The following is a 26,139-nucleotide window of genomic DNA, read 5'->3' on the forward strand; positions in this document are numbered from 1 at the left end:
TCTCTTGAAACATTACAATGTCCTGACCACTTATTAGCTCCCTCCTATCTCGTAAATTTAACTTGGATGCCAGGCCGGCGATGTTCCAACTCAGAATCTTAAGTGTCGAGTCTGCTGCTATTATGACCGGGACATCCTGTGAACTGGCCTGAGTGTATATATCAGTCAGTGCTGATGATGAAGCATCGCTTAACACTTCCCTTGTTGACAGGGATGGCAGTCAATCTTGACAATCCAGACCTGACAGCGATGTGAATCTATTATTAATTGGGATAGTGTTACGCATGTTGAGAGCGAATGCTTCGAAAGCCGGTTTGTAAAAGTAGCCTAAGGGTAGTGCCCATATACCAGTGCTATAACTGGTCTCTTCTCTCTGTGGCGATAGAATAGCTTTTGCCACCGATTGTCTGCGAAAATGAATAATTATACAGTCCCCTTTAATAGATTTGGGGGATGTTCCAAGCCATCCTACCCGTCTGACCATAATAATGTTATCAATTAAAGATGGCCTAAACCGCTTATGTTTAGATAACCAATCCACGCATTTACAACGTAATTGCTCCCAAGATTCTTTCTGATCCTGTCTCAGAAAAGGGACGCCAGCCAGAACCACAACGTATGGACAGGCCTCTGGGGGTAGATCAAGTAACTCTTTATTTTCCTCGATGGGGATGCTAGGATTTGAATCAGTGCCAACATTGTACTGACTATTGTGTTGCGTGTTAACTAAACCATCACCATGATGTAAGGGGATGGAAGCATTACTAGAAATTTGCGAGTTATTTGGTGGATTGGCGATGTTAGTCCCAGTTATACTTTTCAGGGGGATTATGCCTTCTGTAATTCCCGGAATTCCCTTATTATCTAAACAGGAACGAATTGTATTACATGTCATGCAATCACTAATTCGCAGATTAGTAGTGGGGGGAGCAAGAGTATTTTGGCGTTCTGTAGGGATATTAGCAGTAGATTCATTTTGGGCCAAGTTTCTAGTGTTTGCCAAAATAGGTGACTTGTCTACAACAGGGGGAGCGATGTCCATTGATTGAACAATTAACCGTGGGTTTGGAACAGGCTGAGCAACTGAAGTACATTCTTTCACTACAGCTAGAAGGTTATCAAACAAGGGTTTAACACAATCAGTAATCAAACCAACCAAAATGTTAATGTCAATAGCCCTAGTATGATTTCCATTGTCCATGGTGATTGGGAGCAAAAAATCAGTCTCAGTCTGAGTTCCGATTGAGTGGGAACAGGGTTTGGGCAGTGCGATATGTATGGTTGGTGAGTCATGCGTTAAAACCTCCACAGATGTTTGATTTGCGGATGAACGAATCCACGAGTTTAAAGTTGTGCGAGTAGAGCATGGGCGTAGTGGTTGTTTTCTTTTTACACAAGTGGGCTTCCCGGTTTTCCTTTTACGTTTTGCCCCCAGAGATGGGGCGTCAGATGATACATGATTTAGTTCAGGCGAGACCACTGTAGTCATTTTGCATGTCTCTTCGCAAGCCACAGTAGGAACAGGAGCGTTAGTATTACTTGCGGTAATATCAATAGTGTCAATAGGCAAACCTGAAGATAGAATTGATTTCCCTAAGCCAAGGGACAGGCGCCTCTCAGTAAGTTCGATCTCATTGCTTACAATACTGACAGCTCTTTCCAGCATGTTCTCAATGCTTGTAGTGGCAGATTTCATAACTGGTGGGATGGTTCGCTTCCCCATTTATTTTTGAAACTGATCAAACTCTCACAAAGGCAGCTACACAAATGTAGTATCTTAGGGTCAGTATATTTGGCTCACCTGATGGTAGACATAAGGATGGCTGCGCTGAAAGAGGGGTGGCCCAGCCCAGTCTCCTCCGGTCGATGACTGGCAAGGACGGGCCCGCCCTTGGCCCGGGCTTCGCCCGGGCGCGTCCCGCGCTGCGGTGGTGCTGGGGGCCTGAAATAGGGCCCGGGCGCTGCAAGATGCCGTGTGCAGTGCGCGCCGGGCGCTAAGGCCGCTGGGTAATGTAGTTTTATCCCGAGCCGTTCCCCTCACGGCGTGGATGCAGGCAGAGACCGAGGCAAGGGTGACAGGGCTTGATAACCCCCACAGAAGAGCCGTTCCCCTCACGGCTGACTCGGACCATGCAGAACAGGAACAATCAGGTATGCGCGCTTCCCGCGCTGCGGTGGTGCTGGGGGCCTGAAATAGGGCCCGGGCGCTGCAAGATGCCGTGTGCAGTGCGCGCCGGGCGCTAAGGCCGCTGGGTAATGTAGTTTTAGCCCGAGCCGTTCCCCTCACGGCGTGGATGCAGGCAGAGACCGAGGCAAGGGTGACAGGGCTTGATAACCCCCACAGAAGAGCCGTTCCCCTCACGGCTGACTCGGACCATGCAGAACAGGAACAATCAGGTATGCGCGCTTCCCCTATCACAATCTGCTTCCAGATCAGTTCAAAGCACAGATGGTGCTATATCGACACAATGTACTAACTGCTGCAGTTCAGTGAGAAAAGTGGGCTAATACGTTAGATGATCCTGTCATCTTCATTAGCCACACGTGATCTCATCATCCGGTTGGACATTTCAGAATCAGCCAGGGTAGATCCGCTCATATCTTTAATTGGTTTCAATCATTTCTCGCTAACCTTTACAAAGACGCATACCTGGGTCAATAGCTCTCCTCATACACTCCGTCACTCATCTGAGTGTTCCATTGATGTATCACCGTCCTAGTTTGTTTCTACATCTGCATCACCATTAGGCTGGGTCTAGACTGAAGTCAGCTGCCTAAAGGTGCATCTATAAATGACCAAAAGAGGGCTCCTTATTATAACAATTTGCCTTGTGTTTATGGGAAATGAAGCACCCAAAAAGCGAAATAAAGACTATCGGCACGACTCACATTCCTCACCACCACATACTTGCATAGGTTTATTGTAAGGCACAAGACCAGCTCTCTGTTGGAATTTCCTTGGCGATAGCGGAACTTAGGCACCATAGTGACAGGAAGCACAAGCGAAACAAGATTAAGAACAGGGGATCAGGTATGAAACCTGATCATAAGGTGCTTGAAATACACCTAAAACCAGTAGAGACCTCAGCTCTCAGAACAAGACTGTACAATCTAACCACAGGCGTTCAACCAAAGACATTGGTTGATAATGCAGGGCAACCAATTCTAGGCTAAAACCAAACAGCAACAAGGTAATGTTGAAAATGTTGGATGGTGGGGTATGCAAAAACTCTGTTGCTTATTTGCACAGACACTTGGAAGATTCTGGCGCTCCACTTCCACATAAAGTTATAATTAAGGTTCCCTGTTTTCAGTTTTTACCGATTTTTACAGATAAATATAGACAGAAAACCATTTTTGTTCCTGTTTTTATTTATTTTTAAATGTGGATAAAAACCGAAATTAGGTTATTTTTTGAGTGATTTTAAATGCTGTCAAGTCATGACTGCCAGACCAATAGCAGTTCTGATTGACAGTTAAGAGGGGTAAAAAGAAATACATTTCAGCAATGAGGCTTAAACAGCAGTAGAGATGCACAAAGATATTACTGCATGTCAATCAATCAATCAATCAGCTTTATTCGATTAAAAGAAATAATCATAAAAGCACAATACAATTGCGGGCACAATAAATACTAGTATTAGCTTATAAATTCATAAAATAGCAATGCAAATCAATTCCAGAAAAGATCAGAAAAGGAATGAATTACATCATGATTGAATTTCTACATTTTAAAACTAATTTTAAAAACATTAAAATTGATGCGGACAGTTGTTCTTCTCCTAATGTTTGCAGAAACAGAAAAGCAGGACGACATTGTCTTAGTCCCTTATCTTTTAAAATTGGCAAAATCCACCTGTGCCTATTATAAATTTTGCAAAAGAATAGAACATGAATAGTTGATTGAAAAGACAAATCATCACATGGACATTTACATAACTCCTTCGACCAGTTGTTTTCAGTGGGAAAAGAGACAAGCCTGTGAAAAATGTTCAATCTCAAACGGGTCAACAAAAATCTGTCATGCTCTCTTGTAAACTTGCTTAAGTAGGGCTGGAGTTTATCGGTGACCATTATTAACTGATGCGCCTGTACAGAGACTTTTTGGCATTCTATATCTCTTCTCTTATTATCCAAGTAGGATAGACAGCTAATTTTTAATTCTTTCCTGTTAACAGCTAAAAGAGTAAGGGGGTCCGAAAAATATTCAGGGTGGCCAAGGTAACCAACAACATTTTTAATGTACTCTAGCCAACTAATCTTCCGTGCCCCATCCAGTTTACCACAGTCTGTAAGTAGCTGTCTATTGAGCTCCAGCGAATCGGAGGTCCATATTCTATGCCACTGGAGTACAGGTTGAATTTTACAAATGTCCATAATATATGGCAAGCCCATTTCAGTATGACAAACATAGGTAGAAGTGCTGTCTGGGACAATCAATAAAAATCTTAAAAACCTATTCTCAATACATCGAAGTGAATTAACATTCTCATAACCCCAGATGCCTGCCCCATAGGTGGCTATTGTGATGCATTTCGCCCTATATTTCTCTAATAGGACCTCTGGAGCCCGTTTTCCCAGCTTCTTGCTGAAATTAAAGAGTGCGGCTACCTCTTTAGAAAACAGTAGCCTCCTAGTCCTAATGGCCTGGGTCCATGTCCCCCTCTTATCAAAGAGTATACCCAGATACGAGAAGGTTTTGCAGCACTCAGTCGGTTTCTTACCTATTAAAATGCATTTGAAATGTGTATTCCCTGCCCCACATTTCATCACAAAGGCTTTAGAAACATTCACTTCTAATCCCAGTTTAGCCATATAATCAGCGAAACAATCAACTAACCTCTACATCCCTACAGGGGTGCGTGACATCAAAACCGCATCATCGGCATACATTAATGTGGGAATAGGTCTCTTCCCCACTTGTGGGAGGTCCTGGCACTCTTTCCCCAGCTTATTTCCCAAGTCATTAATATATAATGTAAATAGGAAGGGTGCCAGGACGCATCCCCGTCTCACACCCCTTCTTACCCTAAAGTGCTTAGTGCATTCCCGTTCCATCCCATAACGAATCCTAGCATTTGCTCCCGCATATAATTGTCTTAAAAATAAAACTATCGAACTTTCCACCCCCGTATTAGTTAAAATTCTCCAGAGTTCCTCATGGATTACGGAATCAAACGCAGCAGTCAAATCTACAAACGTTAAATACAACCTACCCCTTTTGGCTTTAGTGTATTTGCCGATCATCATATTCAAATGTAACCCCTGGTCAATTGTACCCATGCCTTTGCGGAAACCATACTGAAGGTCACTAAGTATCGAATGGTCTTCCGCCTTCCGATAATCTTAATTGTTGAATCGAGTAGTGATATCGGCCCTATAGCAGGCAGGGTCCGACCTGTTACCTTTTTTGAAAATGGGGACCACGATCGATTCATACCAGAAAGAAAGAGGACCAATTGTGCTACAAGCGTTTAAAACTTGAGTTAAAAGGGGACCCCACAATAAAAAATTATGTTTAAAAAGATCTGGTCCCGGTGCCTTACCTCCCAGGCTCGATTCAATGGCTAAGTTACCCTCACTCAGCTCAAATTTCAAATTCATGTCCTCTGTACCTTGACTAAGAACCAAATTGGCTGCAGGCTCAATCTCTACCCTTATAGCTGTATTGCTATATAATTTTTCAAAATGCTCCAGCCACTCAACCTCGCTAATATCTATCTCAATCGTGGCCCTGTCCTTCTCCAACAAAAAGGGCGCATTGACCGCCTTCCAAAATGCAAAGTGGTCTTTTAGCTTTGAAGCTATCTGCAAGTCCTGCCACGCTTCATTTTTCATAGTGGTTTTCCTTAACTTTAAGGCCGCATTATATTCCCTGCGTGCCAGCCTGACATCGTCCACAACTCTAGGCTATGTATGCAGTGCTCTCTTTAACTTGGCATGGGCCTTAGAACATGTTGCATCAAACCAACCATGTTTAGGTTTATTAGATTTATTGAGTTTCACAGACATTTCCTGTTTGATGTATTTTGAAATTGTCTGGAACCCACTTATAATGTCTTTGGTCATAGTATTTACATCTAAACTCTTTGCAATTGGTAATAACCTTCCTTATGAAAGTATCAGAGTTCAGCTTATCCCATTTTAGGGCATATCCATTTTGCCTAGATATATTGAGATTCCCCATAAATGTAGATGTATGATCTATAATACTTCTCTTAGACCTAATGGAGATGCTCAAAGGAAAATGGTCACTCACCGATATGTCGTGTGTGACAAAATCTTTGATTCTAGTAGCGTACCTGCTTGACATCAAAATAAAATCTATTGTTGATGACTTCCCCTGCCCATTATAGGTGGGATTAAAAGGCACGGGGTTGGGACATAACATATTGGCAAAGCCCAAATCTGTGTCAAACATAATTTCATTTAGAATGTCCCCAGATTTATTATGTGCAAAGTGATGAAAGGTATGGTCCTTATCCCACGATAAACCACAGCACCCGTTATCTACATAACCACAAATATTTCAACTAAAATCACCCCCCCCAAAGGATGCACACTTCTCTGGTTGATGCAGCCTGAATGTTCTGTACAATGGTGTTAATAGATCTCACTACCTCCTCAAATCTACTGGTAGGAATATTATTGTAAAAGTTAACCACCAGCAGACAAAATATCCTGTCTATGTGAAGCGACATGACCTGATAGTAAGCATCGCTACCAATTAGAACAGATTTTTCCAAATTCAGGAGATACGACACATAAAGACATAATCCTCCCTTAGCTCTCCCATAAACTGATGGAGTAGCAGGGGTATGAAAAGTTCTAAAACCATTTAAATGTATAGGTTTGCAGATCCAGGTCTCTTGGACAGCTAATACATCGAACTCCTTAACAAAATCAATCCAGGTATGATCTATCACCTTAGCATTAAGCCCGGCCACATTCCAAAAACATAGCTGATGACAATTACTCCTGTCATCTCTTTCTGAGATCATAGGCACTCCAGCAGTGGGATGTGGGGACTGTTCATGCGATGGATTAACAAATATTTCTTGCCTGGTGGGGCTAAAAGTTCCCACTCCCTCCACCGCATCCTCCTTATTACCATGAATAAGTCCATTGCTAGCCCTATTTAAGTGTTCTCTGTTGTTAACGAACTGGGGTTCAACAGACCTTTCAGGGATAAAACTGATGGAAATAGGCAGAGATGCGTGGTTTCTAGGTATATGAGTGGTTAGTCAATCCACCTCTTCTAAATTATTAAGAGCCTCAAATCTATTATGAACCTGAACGTTAAACTGTTGTTTGTGGTTTGCTAGATAGGGGACTGAATATACCATTGGGTGGGGATCACATGTTGGTTGATAAAAATAGCCCAAGGGGAGGATGTTTATGCTGGCTTGTGTTATAGCCTGCTCGCTACCTCTAGACAGAATCATTTGCACAAACCGAGGATTGGCAAATTTAAGAACCACACAGTCACCACTTAACCTTTTTTGTCCATGTCCTACCCAGCTTATCTTTCTCACCATCTTAAATTCCGCAAATAATTTCTCGGAGTGGCCTAGCTTTGTACCTAGCCAACCTAAACTTTTATTTCTCAATGCCACCCAGGATTCTTCAGTCCCCTGTGGAAGTGTTGGTACATTAGCTAAAATCACAGTATAGGGGGTAGCTGCCGGTGGGAGGTCCAATATGCTAGCTTTATGGGGAATTGCCTGGTTAGCCCGATTAAGATGCACTCCAGAGTTGCCCTTGTCCGCAGCTACCAGAGGTTGTGGGCCATGGCCAAATCTTTTTAATGGTGAATACCTTTGATAGGGATTTGGCACGCCAGAGCTCTGACAATTAAAACAGGGTGGTGATGCAAGCGTATGGGGTGTTGGCAAGAGATCGGACTGTGCGGGGCTATCGCTTGTCATGCCATTACCTACAGAGGCCCTCTTAGCCATAGTCCCCCCTGGTACGGCAGATCTCTTTAAGGGGCCCGCATCATCAGGGGTCTCCGTTCGCTTAGACATTGAAGATACTAAAACGTCTAGCTTAGTGGCAATGGTAGACATGAATTCTCTAATAACCTTATCTAGAGACTCCAGTGTGAGTTTCACAGATTCTAATTCCCAGTTCAAGGAATTCTACTTTCCACTTCCGAAATGCCCCTGGTCTTAAGATTAGTTTTTGATTGAATCTCTACTTTCTTAGCTGATTTTTTAGAAGATTTACGACTAGGATTTGATGCTCCAGGGACAGAATTCTTAGAGGGGACAACAGTAGCTTTTGCATTCCTTGGACGTTTATCTGGGGGCTGAGTCGCACTATCCTGCTCACAACCCGAGATATGATCAGAAATATCCAGAATGCACCCATTTACTTTACCTTCATTTCTTATTGGGCTTGTAGGAGGAGATGGTACAGTGGGTAGACATAATAGCGGGCCTACTACTGTGGCTTCTGCCTCTTTCTCACCCTCTGTACTTAGTTTTTCTATATTAATAACTCCCTCCACTGTGCTGATTTGCTTTTCTATAGCCCCCATCGCTCCAGTCAAATAATTTAACAGGGTCTACCTGGGGCCTTCCACCCTACTAGTTTTTGATATACCCTGAGCGTTCCTTTTCCCCATATCAAGGAAAATAAATGGGGCACAGCACAAATAAAATTTTAGGTGCAAAAGTCAATAAAACGCAAATATACACGTCACGCCTCCCTCCCAGACAAAGCAGCTCCGTGCTTACAGTGCTTACAACTTTCAAACTTTGCTACTGCTGGGATTCACCAGGCTAATGTCCATTAAAACAGTCTTGGCCGCCCCACATGCATAGACCAAATATACGTAAAATTTTGGTAGTTTCTTACTGCACCGAAAGGCCAAGAAATGAGGTCCGGCCCGGCCTCATCCGGTCTATGATGGGCGTACACGGGCCCGTCTTGGCCCGGTCTTTGCCCGGGCGCCGTCCGCACGCGTCCCGCGTTGAGTGACCGGGTTCGTCTAAAATAGAGTACTGCAGGGACCGGGCAGAAAGTGCGGCGTGCCGGTAGCCCAGGCAGGGGCTCTCAGTAAAGTGCAGGGTGCAAAGCAGCAAAATAGGTCCGTTATGGAGCAGTCTCCCACCTTCCTTGACCGGCTCCGCCTCAAGTAGAATACTGCAGGGACCGGGCAGAAAGTGCGGCGTGCCGGTAGCCCAGGCAGGGGCTCTCAGTAAAGTGCAGGGTGCAAAGCAGCAAAATAGGTCCGTTATGGAGCAGTCTCCCACCTTCCTTGACCGGCTCCGCCTCAAGTAGAATACTGCAGGGACTGGGCAGAAAGTGTGGTGTGCCGTTAGCCCAGGAAGGGGCTCTCAGTAAAGTGCAGGGTGCAAAGCAGCAAAATAGGTCCGTTATGGCGCAGTCTCCCATCTTCCTTGACCGGCTCCGCCTCAAGTAGAATACTGCAGGGACTGGGCAGAAAGTGCGGTGTGCCGGTAGCCCAGGCAGGGGCTCTCAGTAAAGTGCAGGGTGCAAAGCAGCAAAATAGGTCCGTTATGGAGCAGTCGCCCACCTTCCTTTACCGGCTCCGCCTCAAGTAGAATAGGGCAGGGACCAGGCAGAAAGTGCGGCATGCCGGTAGCCCAGGCAGGGGCTCTCAGTAAAGTGCAGGGTGCAAAGCAGAAAAATAGGTCCGTTATGGAGCAGTCTCATGTGTTCATATAAGTATATTGATTTGCCATCTATAGGTGTTCATGCCGCTGGAACATGTTGAGCATTCAAGTAAGAGTGGGACTGCTTTTAAGTAAAAAGCTGTTTTTTTTTCTGCAGCCCATTTTCCTTAAAGGAAAACAGGATGCATTTGAAAAAAAAAAAAATGACACGTTTTTGTTTCATTTTTTAAGGGCAGGTAGTGGTCCCTGGGACCACTGCCTGCCCCTTAAAAAATATTTTCCCCTGCTTTTGCAAAGGGGAAGGGTCCCCTGGGGACCCCTTCCCTTTTGCGAATGCATTACCACCCTCTTGAAGAGGGTGGTAATTGGTGGTAATTTGTGAGTGTTTTGCGATCACAATTGCGGTTGCAAAAAATTCATACATGGGTTTGCGCTCGCTATTAGGAAGGGAACGCCAATTCCTAATAGCAAGTCACAAAACCTATTTAGCGAGTCTCAAATAAATTGTGACTCGCTAAATAGGCTTTGTACATGGCCCAAGCTGCTTTTGCATGTGCAAAGGGTTCACAAACCTGTTTACACATGCAAAAACGGTCGTACATCTGGCCCTTAATTCCTTCTTGCCCAGGAAGACCCATTAGTATGCAGATAAATGCAGATGCCCTGAGGTATCCTGTGTTTTTAGCTGTCTAGAGGGAATGCACAAAGTGTAGCTCTCACCCTACCCTAGACTTGTATTGGAGACTGGCTGCAAGGCACACAAAGAGCTAGGAGCAGAGGAATGCCCACTTTCTAAAGATGCACTCCTAAACTAGCAATGTCAAATCCAACTTTACCAGTAAAGAGGATTTGTCCTTACCAATCCAAAGATATAAAACATAAGGCAGATACTTCTCTGAAACCAGGAGTTACTGCTTAAATGTTTTTTAATTAATCCCCAATGTTAACCTATGAGAGGGGCAGGCCTCACAGTAGTGAAAAACACATTTAAGTGCTTGTTGCTACTAGGACATATAACACAACCAGGTACATGTCCTACCTTTTAATTACATAGGACCCTGCACTTAGGATTAACTAGGGCTTACCTTAGGGGTGACATATGAAATAAAATATGAGTTTTAAGGCTTGGCAAGTAGTTTAAAATGGCAAGTCGAAGCTGCAGTAAGCTGCACACACAGGCCCTCCAGTGACAGACCTGAGGGAGGTTTGAAAGGCTCCCTCTGTGGGTGGCACATTCAGTGCTGCAGCCCACTACTAGCCTTAACGTACAGGCCCTGGGAACATGGTATACCACTTAACAAGGGGCTTGCAAGTAAATTAAATATGGCAATCATGTATACACAAATTACACACATGTGTAGGAAAGAAGCACATGCACTTTAGTACTGATTAGCAGTGGTAAAGTGATCAGAGTCCTAAGGCCAACAAAAAGAGTTCAGCAAAAAGAGGAGGGGGTGACCTTTCAGAGAGAGCCATTTTGCAACAATCCGCATCTTAGTTATTCTTGTATTGCAATGGGAGGTATGATATCTGTTGGAAATTTGCCATTTCTGCAGGATCACCCCATATATCTGCTGTCTGTTGCAGAACCCATTTAGGTTGGCCATAGCTAACCAGAGGTCAAGTGCTCAGACTCTCTTTTTGCCAGGCTTAAACTATCCTTTTCATATTTTGAAGTCACCCTCAGAGTAGTCCCTAAATACACATAGGGCAGGGTGCAATGTTTTTAAAAAGTAGAACATGTATATTTAAAGTTTTACATGTCCTGGCAGTGAAAAACATCCAAAGGAATTGTTCACTGTGGCAAGGCTGGGTCACCCATAGAAAAACACTAGGTTACATTATAACAGCTTATAATCCATAACTGCAGCAGCAGTTTGGGACTATTTAGAAAAATGATTCAAGGACTCAATGTAACGTGAATTAAACATCCAACCTAATGATCAAGACTGATTATATATTACTACTTTGAAAACGTCACTGTTAGAAAGTTGCCATTTTTCCTGCCTATGCCAAATTTGCCTTTCTGCCAGTGTCCAGGGTCCCTGACTGTCAATGGCTCTCCTGTGGTGTGATGTGCATTGCTTCCAGATAGTGGACAAAGGAAGAACCTGGGTGTGAAAATGTGTGGGTACTCCTAACAGAATGGCTGGGGAGGAGATGTGCCGCTGGCCTGGTTCCACTTCAGAGGGTAGCCTGCAGGCTGTACCCAGCCTTTCCTGAATTCAGAGGAAGCCTACCTTGTCACTTGCAGATGCTTCTCAGACTTGCGCATACCTGCCCTTTGTTTCACTAGCCAGGTTGGAGCCAAACCCAAGGGAAAGAAAATAACTGACCATAACTAGCTTAGAGTTAGACAAAGGGGTGTTCCCAACCCACAGGTGGGCACTGGGCATAAAAGGGGCATAACCGGAAATGAGAACACTACTGGACCTGTGAAGAATCTGAAAAGGGACTATCCAGCTGCCTGAAAATCCTGAAGAAAGACTGGACCTGCTTGACCTTGAACCTGGTACCCCAGAAGTGGCTCCAAAGGTCAGTTGGCTGACCACCTATTTGGGCTACAGGGACCTAAAAAGTTTCTAGAAGCCTTTCCTGCTTTGCAGCTGACAAGATCCAACTAGACCTTTTTTCCCCCAGCTCACCTCTGTAGTGGTGAATCTCGACTTCAAGGTTCTGCGCTCTTGCCCAGAGTTCTGGACTTCTCCCTGCCTAACTGCAGGTTTCTTTGATTCGACATAGAGGGAAAAAGAACCCTTCAGAGTCATGTCATGCATCTTCTCACTAAAGACATTAAAGAATTTGATGCCATGTGACGTCGAGCCCAGCAGAGACACGCCGCTCCCTACTTAAAGTTACACAGGATCAAAGGCAGCGCAACATCAAGGTACACAGAGCCCCAAAGAGTCGTGTTGTGCAGCTTCTCACAAAACACTTCACAGGATCTGACTCCAAGCAACGCCCTGCAGTTTCTGACTGAGAGCTTCACTGGATCTAAAACAGAGAGATGCATGGCCATTCAGTGCCTCCCAGAGTCAAGCCACAAAGCCCTCATATCAAAGTGGGTCCTGTATCCAGCCCATGCTCCATTGAAGTCGGCCTGAACTTGTGAATGTGTCCCAGTCCAGCACAACCAGATACTCGGAGTTGATGAGTCACCTCTTGGCACTTTTTTTTACCTATTTTTTACCTGAAAATTCATGTATTTAGCAACTTTTGTGGTTCATCCAGACAAGGATTATGCTTATAATTTCAAATGGTGTCTCACACCCTTTGACCAATAATCCAAACTCGTACAAGCTCCCATTCAAGATGTTAATTGTGCTCATTTGCTCTGATTTTATTCTCTGTGGAGATGAAGATAAATTCATTTTCTAATTATGGTCTGTTAATTTTTCTAGTCTCATTTGAAAGGGGTATGGGTCTCACGTCTCTCTCCTCTTCCCACTCTTCTATGTGGTGGATTCCCCATATTCAAAGGCTTTAATTGTCAATAATATGATAACGTAAATAAAATTGTCTTAAACTTGAATGGATTATGTTTGCATATGTAGCAATAAAGTTGAAAAGATATCAGAGACCTCTATTTGTCACCCACAAATGAGCAGCAGCAAAAGCAGAAAAATTAGGGTCTAATGGACAAGCGGGAACTCAGAGATATAAGTTAGAGCATGGCTTGGAGAATAGCATCAGGAGACTACTCAGTGAGATTCATTGGCATCATGGAGTTTTCAGTCCTGACGAATGTTACTGGCCGAACTGCTATAATAAGGTATCTTTACCATAAAGTTCTCCTAAAAGTAGCCCCCTCATACTGACCAAGCATTTCTTTACAAAATGTTGCAAACCACAACATTGGATTTAATTTATTTGTTTGGAAACCCGGGCCTATTTTGAGTCCCAATTCAACTCTAGTACTGTATGTCCCATGCCTTGTGATGGTAAGTGCACTGTCTCAGGTGTAAGCCAAACAGCCCCCAACTGACTACCTGCCCAGTGCCTGCCCGCCCAATGGTACCTGCCCTGCTGCTTCCACAGTCTGACAATCTCATTCTCAGCCCAAATGTCTGCAGCCCAGCCATGCCCTGTTGAATGATCAGAGGTCAGAGTTAGACTGACAAGGGAGTTGAACACCTTCAACATGGATCGATGGAAAATAGGCCACTTAGCTAGGGTTGGACAGGAACAGAAAATAGGCCCGTCCACATAAATGTAAGTGGCCCATATTTCTGAATTAGATATCTAAAAAAGTGGCCCATGTTTGCAAATTGGGACAATTTTGAACTTGGAAAGACAAGCTGTATAAGTGTTTTGGAAGGTATTGAATTCTGCATGGATTTGAGCTTGCTACAAGCAATTTTTGTTTTAATATAGGGAAACTTAACAGTAAAAACTGTCCCAACAGACCATAAAACAGGTCCACAAACAGATAAAAAACACGGCCCACACACTGAACTGTCAAACCAGCCCATCGGTCACTGGCTGATATCCCTATAGTGTATAAAAATTCCCTGTGAGAAGGATGGGATGGCCTGCTGCAATGGAGCTATAGGCATTGTCCACGCAGGCGACACTAGTGTTGGAAGTGGGACCTGCGCAAAAAGATAGAGAAAGAGGAAGATAAGAAAAAGTGACAAAAGGAGAAAGCAGGAATGAAAAAAGATTTAACAGCTAGAAAAAGAGAAACTAGGCTGTATCACAAAAAGTTTTGACTGGAATTACCACATGCCCTTGTTGTATGTAAGGTAGTGCTTATTGCAAACATCTTTTTCCACCATATTACAAAAATAATATCTCGAGGGTGGAATATGTGACAAGAATGCATGTTTATATTAGTTGTGGTGGTGGTGCGTTTTGCATTTTATTATGCTGTTGTGCTGTATTATTGCATTGTGTTGTAGCGTGCAGTACAGTGGCAGATGTGTTGTGTTCTGTTTTGACTCTTTTGCTCTGTCTTTTTATGTTTAAGTTGTGTTATGCTGCTTACAATTTTGTTATTGTTTTATTTTATTGCTGCTTCTTTCGAAATGGTAACAAATCTGTCAACACCAAAACAAAGTAACACTATCACCATACCACATTCTCTAAACTGCCTACTAATAAATGCTTGATCACTCTCAAAAACAAGCATCACATCTACGACCTTCTCACTGACACATAACCTGACTAACTCTTCATAACTGAATCATGGTTTGTAGATAAGATGGCTACCGTGCTGCATGAATTAATTGCTCTAGGCTATCAAATTACCACACAAAATCATACAGGCAAAAGAGGAGGTGGTCTAGCGGTTGTATTCAAGGAAATATAAAATATCACTAAAGCTGACAACATCTCCATACAAGGTTTTGAGGCCCTCTTCACCAGATGCAACCCTACACCATCTTCCTCCTGTAACATCCTCCTCCATTACAGACCTCCACCTAGAATTGCAACATTCCCAGAAACACTTCTAGACACAGTTTCAAACCATATAACACTACACTCCAACCGATGCATTCTGGGTGACCTAAACATTTGGTTTGACAAACCCAACATGCCACATCCAAAAACAATAATCACTGACCTAGATGCACTGAACATACATCAGGTCGTCCACAAATCCACACACATTGCTGGACACATCCTAGATGTCATTTTGGCTAATACGGAACTAATTACCTTTCAAACAATTACTCCAGTCACATTGTCACCATTTGCTTGCTTTCCAACATAAAACAACAAAAAAGCAACACATCTAAACCACCTTACCTGCATCCACCTATCAACCGTGGAACAAACTCAATTTTGAACACTTAGAAACACAACTAACATCCAGTCTAGATCAAGACACAAGAAATCACTGATCAAAAACTATATGAGAAGCTTTTGATATCCGAATACCACTAAGAACTACTCAACAGAACAAAAGAAAACAGGCACCTTGAAGAATTAGAGATAAAAGAGATAAAACAGCAAATTAGAAAGCTGCAACGTACCTGGCTCAAAACAAACACCAATCAAGACAAACTTCACCTACAGAAACTTAACAGACTATACAATTCAGCAATCAAAAAAGCTAAGACAAAATATTATTCAGACAGAATTCAAAATGCTAGATGTGCAAATAAAGAAATCTATAAAATTCTCACCAAATTTCTTAAACCAAATTGCCTAGAAGGAGCTCATCCCATTACTCAAGATTTCACAGACAAGCTGGCAATTCGACCAAAGCAGACATGCTGCACTCCTACTTAAAACAAAGAAAAACCACCAGCACCAACCCCTTTACAAAAAAACTCACCAGGAATACTCAAACACAGCCACTCCATTCCTTCCAACAAATATCACATGATGAATTTATGGACCTGGTCAAAGAAAGCAGGACTGCCGGCAGCCCATCTGACAAGTGTGCTCCACAAACCTTCACGAAAATTCTTCTAACTACCTCTGCTGCCACACCAGTAAGAAGAATCATCAATAATTCCTTAACTACGGTACCATTTCCAGAAGATCTCACAAAGTCATACACAAGCCCATTACTAAAGAAAACAAGTCTGGACCCGCTTAACCCCAACAACTACAGACCAATTACAAATGGACCTTTCCTGGGCAAGCTGACAGAAAGAGCTACATCCATTCAGATGTCACAGTTCATTGAAGATAATTCCCTACATTCAGACTTTCATACAGGATTATATCCAGGAAGAGGGACAGATTCTGCCCTTGTCACCTTCCAGGATGACCTTAAAAACACAGTTCACCGGAACGGGGTTGCTGCTCTACTTTTCTTGGATCTCTCAGCTGCCTTTGACATGGTTGACCATGACAATCTAATACAAAAACTCTATGAAGCTGGCACAGAGAGGACTGTTTTCAACTAGATCACATCCTACCTTCAAAACAGAACTAATGTCATCCATACACCAGCTTTCTCATCCAAACCATATTTCACAAAAGCAGGGATACCTCAAGGCTCTATCATATCACCCATGCTTTTCAACATTTATATGACGTCATTACCAGCCCTGATCAATCAGTTTAGCCTCACATGCTATAACTATGCAGATGACACACAAATACTCCTTAAACTGGAAAGTCCCAATGACATTGGAAACTCACACATTTTCAGTTGTCTCAGAGCAGTGGATTAGTGGATGACATGGAGCCATCTTAAATTGAATGCTTCCAAAATGGAAATACTCATGTGTGGCGATTGGAAAAAATATGACCCACTCGCCACCTGGGCTGACAATCTAGGAAAACTGCCTAAAATATCTAAGGAAGTAAGAAACCTCAGAATTACAATGGGCTCCAAACTTTCAATGAATGCCCAAGTCAACAAACTAGCAAGATCAATCTTCGTTATTATAAAAACTCTACAAAACCTCTACCCTCAGCAGGAAATTCCACCCAAGGTCCAGGCTACTATCTCACTTGTTCTGTCTAAACTCGTTTACGCCAATAGACTTGACCATGGATCATCTTTAACAATTATGAAAAGAATACAACGGATTCAGAACTCTGCAGCCAGACTACTCTTACATATAAAGCCACAAGCCAATGTCTCCTCTGCCTTGAAAGCCCTACATTGGTTACCAGTTGCCAGAAGAGCCACATTCAAGATGCTTTGTATCACCCACAAAGCGATACATGGAACAGGACCACTCTTCATCAAAAACAAAATCACAAGATACATTCAACAAAGGAACCTCTGCTCGAGATTGGCACCTACCCTCAAAATCCCACCATAGAAGAAAACCCCCATAGGTGGCACATTCTTCTCTGTTCAAGCAGCCAAACTATGGAACCCTTTACCCCCAAACATAAGATCCACAGATAACTACCTTATCTTCAGGGGACTACTTAACAGTGGCTCCTCCCCACATAACTACCATACTCAAACAGCTATATACTGCATATCCCTCTGTACATAAGCATGTATTTGGACTATGGATGTGTACCTACATATGTGTATTGTTTTGTAAAACCTGTATAATAATTATGTTTATAAATATATAGATATTCTTTAGTTCTGCTTTACAATTGTACATATTACTTATGATTATATTATTCTATGTTCAGCACGTATTTAGGTGACTGCATAAATAAGTAAATCTTTCATCATAACTATTTATCTACAAATGCTTCGCTTTTGAATTACAAAAAATACACAAAAAAACATTTACTTAAAGTACAGCAACACTTGAAAGTCTGAGTTTGTTAAATATAACTCATTCCTTATTCATATATGCCATCCATGTACCTATGTGTCTTTATATTTATTACTTTACTTCTAATTCAGCATCTCCAATGCGCTACCCTAATTCAACATCTCCTTGCACTACCCTATATCTCACCCTATAACTCTCTCAATATATATTCCACCTCCACTCTGACTCATCTCAAACCTCATTCTACTACTCTCTCCAATGCACTACCCTATTTGTCACCCGATACCGCTCTCAATATAGCCTATACCTCCAATCTCTGACTCATCCCAAACCCCATTCTACTACTATGATCCACAAAATAACCCTTTCTACACTCTTCCCTCCTCTACCTCTCCGTGCAACATCTCATACCTCTTTTACCGTTCAGATCTCGCAAACAAGTCTTTCTAAACCTGTCTCTCTGACTCTCCCCCCTTCCACCTCCAATTGTATTCATCCCAAACCTTCTGCCACTGCTAGGAGCTCCAAAAAAAACTCTCTAGACCCTTCCCTTTTTGTATCCCTCCAATTTCCTTTTCAATACAACAGACTAGTCAAGTCAAGAATACTTTATTCGGTTTAAAAGACAAAAACCATGAAAGTTACAGCATTAAATTACAATAACAATGTTCAGACATAAAATATAAGAAGGAGTAGGGTCTAAATTAAAATTCATCAAAACCCAATGTTTTCCTGAATTTAAAAACATTTTTAAAATAGGTTAAAACTGTGGTAACTGTAAGAACAGTATCCATTCTCTGAAATTCTAAAAAAGCTGGACGACATTTATTAATTTTCCATTCTTTAAGGAGTGGGATAATGTACGTCTTACGTGGTATGGTATAAAATGTACAGAAAAAAAGGATATGGATATCTGACTGGGATGAAGAATCATCACACGGACAAAAAGGCAGTTTCGGCAACCAGGAGTTCATTACTGGGAAAGACAATTGTCTAAAAACAATGGACAATCTAAAACGGGTCAGAATAAAACGATCATAGTTAGACATCGACAAAGTTAAGTATGGCTGCAAATTATTACTAGTTAACAGAGAAAAATGCAAGGATACAGATTTTTTCTTCATTTCCTCTTGCCTTCTGTTTACTATAAGATAATCCAGGGATAGCTTAGACAGAAAGTTCCTGGAAACGCCATCCATTGAAGGTGGGTCTACAAAGTATTGTTGACAACCAATTTTGCCAAGGAATGTTTTAACATAATTTAGCCAATCTGAACGACCCACATTTTCCAGTTTTAAAACATCCTGAAGGATGGCCCGATTCATAGTACACTCATCAGTTGTCCAGACCCTATGCCACAAAAGAATAGGTTGAATTCTGATTAAATCAGATATATAAGTTAAACCAAGTTCGGTGTGACAAATATAGGTCGCAACACTTTGGGGGACTGTCAGGACGTACCTCAGGAACCTATTCTCAGCTTTCTGAATTAAATCAATATTAGTATATCCCCAGAGAGCCGAGCCATACATAGCAACCGATGTGCATGTAGCATTATAAATAGTTAAAATGTCTTTAATTGGTTTCTTTCCCAGTTTTTTAATGAAGTTCTTTAGGGCCGTTATAGTTTTTTGAAACAAAAGAGTTCTAGCCTTTACCGCATGGGACCACGTCCCAGTTTCGTGGAACAAAACACCGAGATAAGGGAAAGTAGAAGTAGATTCTAGGGGAACATTATTTAAAAACATTATTTTTGTATGCTTACTGTGTTTTTTACCACAGTTCATTGAAAAGGTTTTGCTACAGTTAACTTTTAAATCTAAACTGGACATGAAGCACTCAAAAAATGGTATCAAGTTTTGTAGTGCCACGGGGGTGCGAGCCATTAAGACTGCGTCATCTGCATACAGGAGCGCGGGGACAGACCTCCCCCCAACCCTAGGCATGTCCCCGCACTCACGCAGAAGATGACGTTCAAGACCGTTAATGTATACCAGGAATAAAAAGGGTGCCAGGACGCAACCCTGGCGCACGCCCCGGCCGACCTGGAATGACCTGGTACATTGGCCCCCACTGCCATAGCGAACCGCGGCTGTGGCACCTGAATAAAGATCTTTCAAAATGCAAACAATAGGATCTTCCACACCTATCTCTTTTAAAATTGCCCATAATTTGACATGGGATACACAATCAAATGCCGACGAAAGGTCGACGAACATGAGGTACAGGCGCTCGCCCTTTATCCTCAAATATTTTGATTGTATGATCATTAGGTTTAAACACTGTTCCACGGTACCAATACCCTTTTGGAAACCATATTGTAAGTCACTCAATATTTCATTCTCCGCTGCCCAGCTTTGTAATCTAGCCAGGATAATTCTCCCGAGGATTTTAACAGACAAGTCCAATAGGGAGATTGGTCTATAACAGGCACAACTTTGCCTGTCTCCCTTCTTGTAAATGGGTACAATAACCGAGGTGAACCAAGACGGGTTTAAGCCCCTAGCCAGAGCAGCATTAAAAAGTTGCACCAGCATGGGACCCCAGAGCTCAATATTTCCTTTGTACAGGTCAGCAGGGATCCCATCAGGCCCTGCAGCCTTACCGCCCTTTGTTGCGTTCAAACCCAGGTTAACTTCCTCCAAGGTTACTACCAATTTATCTACCTCGTCACCTGCATAGTCCCCGGGAACAGAGTCAATAATATGGGGATTGTCTTGCGGACTGTAAAGACTAGAAAAGTGTGCCACCCAATCCTCCTCAGTAATGGCAATCTCTATACACGCCTTAGTGTTATCATAAAGAAAAGGAGTATTAACAGCCTTCCAGAAAGCAGATGCATCCTTCTTTTGTGAAGCTTCGCATAACACTTCCAGGGCTTCCTTTTTTATAACCAATTTCCTATTTTTTAGGGCTTCATTATATTTTTTCCTGCAGCTACTTATTTCAGTAGGGTTACGTGGTATTCTATGAATGGCTCTTTTCAAAATAGTTAAAGAACTGGTACAGGCATTATCGAACCAGCTTTTTTTGCCCTTTGCCCTGTCATTAGCCACCACCCACAAGTTTTTCTTAATGGTGGAGGCTATTAGGTTAAAGTGTTCGATTATCAGATCACTACTGGATTTATCATCCAAGCAGGTGGAAAAACTACTGGGGCAAGCATTCAATAATTTTTCTAAGAACCTTTCCGGGACAACCTTGTCCCATTTTAGGGTATACCCGTTTTGTCTGCCAAGGACCACATCCGGAGCTGTATGTGTAGAAAGCGCGTCCACTTGTCGATCAGAAAAAAGATCTTCGACCTCCAAAATCTGAGGCAAGTGATCACTCACTGGCTGGTCCATGATACTAGACTTAATGAATTTATGGCTGCAGCTATTTGAAACGATAATGAAGTCAATGGTAGACAGTACACCTCTACCAATAAATGTAGGAACGAAAGTGGAGGGTTTTTGGGCGATTTCATTTACAAATCCTAAGTTGTACATGAACAATACATCGTTTAATAAATCCCCAGTCAGAGAATGTTCAAAATGAGTTGGATTTATTTCCTGCTCTGTCGTTAACCCACATAAACCCTGTTTGCCTTTAATACAGAGTTTGCAATTAAAATCCCCCCCCCAAACAAACATAACTTCTCTATCGGTTTTGTCTATTTCATAATGTATATCCTCCCTCAGCATAGTTAAAACGCTGGGGATTTCTTTCCTTGATATATGATTATAAAAGTTGATAACAACGACATTTAGTCCCTTCTTATTCCTTAAAATAATTAATTGATAAAAACTTGATTTAGGGGAAAACCAGATTCCATCATATTTAAGATGGTTAGAAACATGGGTTAGAAGGCCACCCTTGGCTCTTCCATGGGTACCCCCCACAGCTGGGGTAAAGAAACTTCTATACTCATTAACATTCACCGGGTCTAAGGACCAGGTCTCCTGGAAAGCCAGGATATCGTGACCATCAATGATAGTACCCCAGGATGGATTTTTAATTTTCTCCCTTAGGCCGGCCACGTTCCAAAATAAAAATGTGCAGGTTTTCCTAATTACTTTTGTACCCCGATTGGTTCGAGGACAAAGTGCCCTTGCTTCCTCAGATCGGTCATGATCATGGGCACCAATAGATCCCCCATCATTTAGGTTAAATTTAAATGAGGCCTTATGGCTATACTTACGGCTGACCTTCCTTTTATTAGCATAGGTCGTGCTACAGGTGGTTTGCACATGCATAGTATCCTCAATGCAGTGTAGAGAAACCTGTTCATTAGGGTTCTCCAGGATTTTATCATGCTTTGCCCCTAAACTAGTAAATAAGTTATTACAGGTAGCTTTCTTATGTCAATCCACACATTCCAGACCAGAGAAAACGTCAAACCGGTTTTGAGTAGGTAGATTATAGATAGACAAAGCTATGCCTCTATTTTCCCATGTATGGTTATTCGGGCCTCTGGTCGAAAAATGGGACTGTCTAAGATAATGATTAAATGGGCCACATGGTTGTACAAAGGAAGTCCGACTATGACCATAATGATTAAGGACAGGCCTGTTAACAGTCTGCCATCTGTTCTCCTGATTTATACAGGGTTGAGTTGGTGCGTATGGATAAAAATAATTGAGGTAGTGTGTGGAGATGATATCACTGCTACTGTGGACGTACCAATCCCCAATGTGCCTAACTGCTCTATGGTCTTTGAAATTCACAATAATTACATCCCCTTTTTTATCTTTGGGACACAGCCCTACCCATTCACAACGCCTAACATGCAGTATTTCCCCATTAATATAGGCGGGCAAAGGTCTATTCTTACACAGCCAATAAATAACTTTATTCCGAAGACCTTGGTAGTCTTCCCTGATCCCAGTAGGGAGCTCAGGGACGCCGGCTAAAACAATTGCATAAGGAGCAGCTTCCGGAGGAAGGTCCACTATAGTGTGGGATTGCCAGTCCTTATTACAATTATTTCCAGGCCCATTATCCCTAATAGCTGGGTTATCAGTTTTTTGTAGTGGGACTGATTTTAAGTCTAAGGTCGGATTGTTATTCATAATATCAGTTACTTCACTATGTGCGATTTTATTAGTTGGTAAGGGCGTTGTTAGCATTTTAATTGATGGGGGGCAGGATGGCAATTGTCTAGTCTGAGTGATTATTGGAGTAGTAGAATGGCTTAGTGGACCAGAAATAGTATTTGCCAAAATTTTGGCAGATGAATTACTGGAACTATTATTTTTTGAGCCTATCACCAGACCAGAAGATGCAAGATTATTATCTGCCAACTTTTTCTCAATTGAATCCAATCGCATATTAGTTGTTGGGATGTTATCCAAGAGGGGCTGTATTAAGGATTTCACCACATGATCAATCTTGGCCAAAATATCTCTCTCAGTGGTAGAACAGTGGTTGGTCTCTAAGGACATCCTAAGGGTGGACAATTGAATCATCGCATCCCTCAAAATAGGTGCTATGATCTTCTGCAGGTTCTCAGTTAACCATTTTAAAGTTAGTCCTACCATACTTTTCTGACAGTTAGTCCCTATAGGATCCTCGTTAAGTAGGGGCGAAGCAGGTAAAAAGCTGAGAAGATTCGGAGACCCTTCATCAACGCTACTGGCACAAAAGCTCAACAAGGGTTCGCAAGCGTTGATGGGCGTATTTAAAGGGGAATCAGAAACACAGGAGTTGGCCAAGGCTGCCCCTGTGAGTTCCTCAAAATCGAAAATATGTGATGTAATAGGAACTAATGGTAAATTATTTGAATTAAACATAGAAAATGATGCCGACCCCAATTTCCCCAGGTCGGGACTTTTACCCGAAAGTGACTGCGTTGGGGGACGGTTTTTTTGATTAGATGTTATTAGCCTTTTTTGAACAAACTTCCCCCTATGTCTGCGTTTTACTTTTTTGTATTTTCTGGGCAGTTTAGCAGATAGCGGAGCTTGCTGTGAGGCAATCCTGGGATTAACTGGGGAGCCAGCATGCCTTTCATCATGTACCTGGACAGAGGTCACAATAACTTTATTCACTCCACACATGATATTACTGGCCGTGGATGTCACAACCGGTGGGGAGGATGTTTCTTCGGACAACATAATGGGACTCACCTTGCCCAAGGAAGCCCTTCTGTCGGAGTTAATCTGGTTGACCTTTTTAATGAGATAATTATCCATAGGGCCCATCCCATGCAAGAACTTCTCGTCTTTACCCTTAGACATCAGGCCAATTTATTTGCCAACCACTGTTACAGTTATAGAACGGGGACGCTAATGGTCAAAGCTTACTGCAGACCCTCTAGGGCCACGAAGAGGCAGCGAAAATAGCTCCCTCAAATAGCCAAACCAAACGTAGAGTCACAAACAATCTACAATGTATGAGTGAGGCAGCAGCAGGATCCCTGGCCCAGTCCAGGGTCCTCAGGCCTCTGTGGGCCACAGAGGGCCCGCCCTTTGCCCGGGCTTAGCCCGGCGCCGCCCGCGCGCTCTCCCGCGACGCGGTATGGATGTCCGCTTATCAAGCGCCGCCAGGCGCGAAGGCAATCAGGGCTGCTTCCGGTGTGTGCGCCGAGGCCCCTGGGAGATGTAGTCGGCTCCCTCCCCACTGCGGCCGCTAAAGAGACCAACGCGGCGGCGGGAGGGAGAAGCACCAGGGCGGAGGAACCAGCCAGCAAGTTGGGAGGTGAGGTGAGTGGAAAACGCAAGGTTAGGCGCTGTCACTGCAAACTAACAGACTAACATGTGCACCACTCAAATTAATTTATATATTTCCCTATACTAATTACCTTCTAATCCTGTTTGGGTTCAATTTTTTTTCAATCCAAATAAACTCACATGTCCACCGCTAAAACTAATTTCATATCTCCCTACACTAATTCAACACTAATCCTGTTTGGGTTCCGAAGTAGCCAGCTACCTGCCGAAAAGCACGTCAATACCTCATCAGGGGTAGCAAGCGCTGCATAAATGCAAACCCTTCCCTCTTCTACACCCCCACTATCCTTTTTAATCCAACTAACAGACTAACATGTCCACCGCTCAAATTAATTTTGTATTTCCCTTTACTAAGTCGCCACTAATACTGTTTGGATTCCGGAGTAGCATGCTACCTGCCGAAAAGCACTTCAACACCTCATCAGAGGTAGGACGCGCTATATAAATGCAAACCCTCCCCTTTTCTACCCCTCTACTCTCCTTTTTCAATCCAAATACAAAACTCACAGTCCACTGCTCAAATTAATTTAATATATCCCTATACTAATTCACCACTAATCCTTTTGCGGTTTCGGAGTAGCGTGTTATTTGCAGAAAAAGCACTTTGACACCTCGTCAGATGTAGTAAGCAGCATATAAATGCAATTACAATACAACACAATACAAAAGCAGAAGATTCCTTTAGAATTCCGGTGATAAACAATCATTTAACACTGTCTAAAGTGGTAAAATGGCGCTGCTCTGGCTCTGCTACAATTTAAGACACTGATCAGCCCCAACTATGGCAGATATCTGTCTTGCATTAGTACTCACTCCCAGTGCTCCTTTGATATAAATGGATCAGGGAGTGTAGGGGGTGGAAAGAAGAGGCATGAGGATGGGGAATTTAGACTAGACAGCCTTTGCATTTGGCCACCTGGCCTTCGGCAGGCCCCTAAACAAACTTTGGGCCACTGCATTTTATTTCCCCACAAATTAAATGCTGAACGACATTATGGGTTTCGGCGAAACTGTTAATTTGAGCCATAGTCACCAGCCAATCAAAATCTAGGAAATCGCAATCAGGAAAGCATCATAAAAAAACTGTTTTTCGGAAATGGAGGCTTTCTGCAGGGCCGCGAATATATATCTGATGAGATTCATACACAGAACACACTTATCTCCTTCCTATACAGCCTACTGGGCGTCCCCATTTGCCTACAGAGTTGCAGATTGTATTTATTGCCTTAAGAAGGCCTACGCTCATTCCTTTCTTTTCCTCTTCGAAGCGTTGTTCTCGAGCCCGCTTGTTATGTCTTTTGGCTCCGCGAATATTACATTACCCCGGAAGTTACACATGCACGGAGGAGAGGAAAGCACAGCGAGCAATTACCATATTTTGACTTATTCAGAAGTCGGATTCAATTGCGGGTGATTTATGGGCTACGCTGTGTCCTGGAGTACTTTACAATAAAAATGAAGCCGAGGAACGCCAGAAAATAAAATAACAGCCGCGCGCGATATGAAAAGAGACGGTCAGTGCGGCATGAGCACCACGGGTGATTAGAAAGGCTGGTCTGTTAGGAAATTGGAAGATTTAAGGCGCTGGTTCAGTGTAGTGTGGTAATCAGAGCCACGGAAACTGTGTGA

Source organism: Triturus cristatus, chromosome 11 (assembly GCF_964204655.1).
Source record: "Triturus cristatus chromosome 11, aTriCri1.1, whole genome shotgun sequence".
NCBI lineage: Eukaryota > Metazoa > Chordata > Amphibia > Caudata > Salamandridae > Triturus > Triturus cristatus.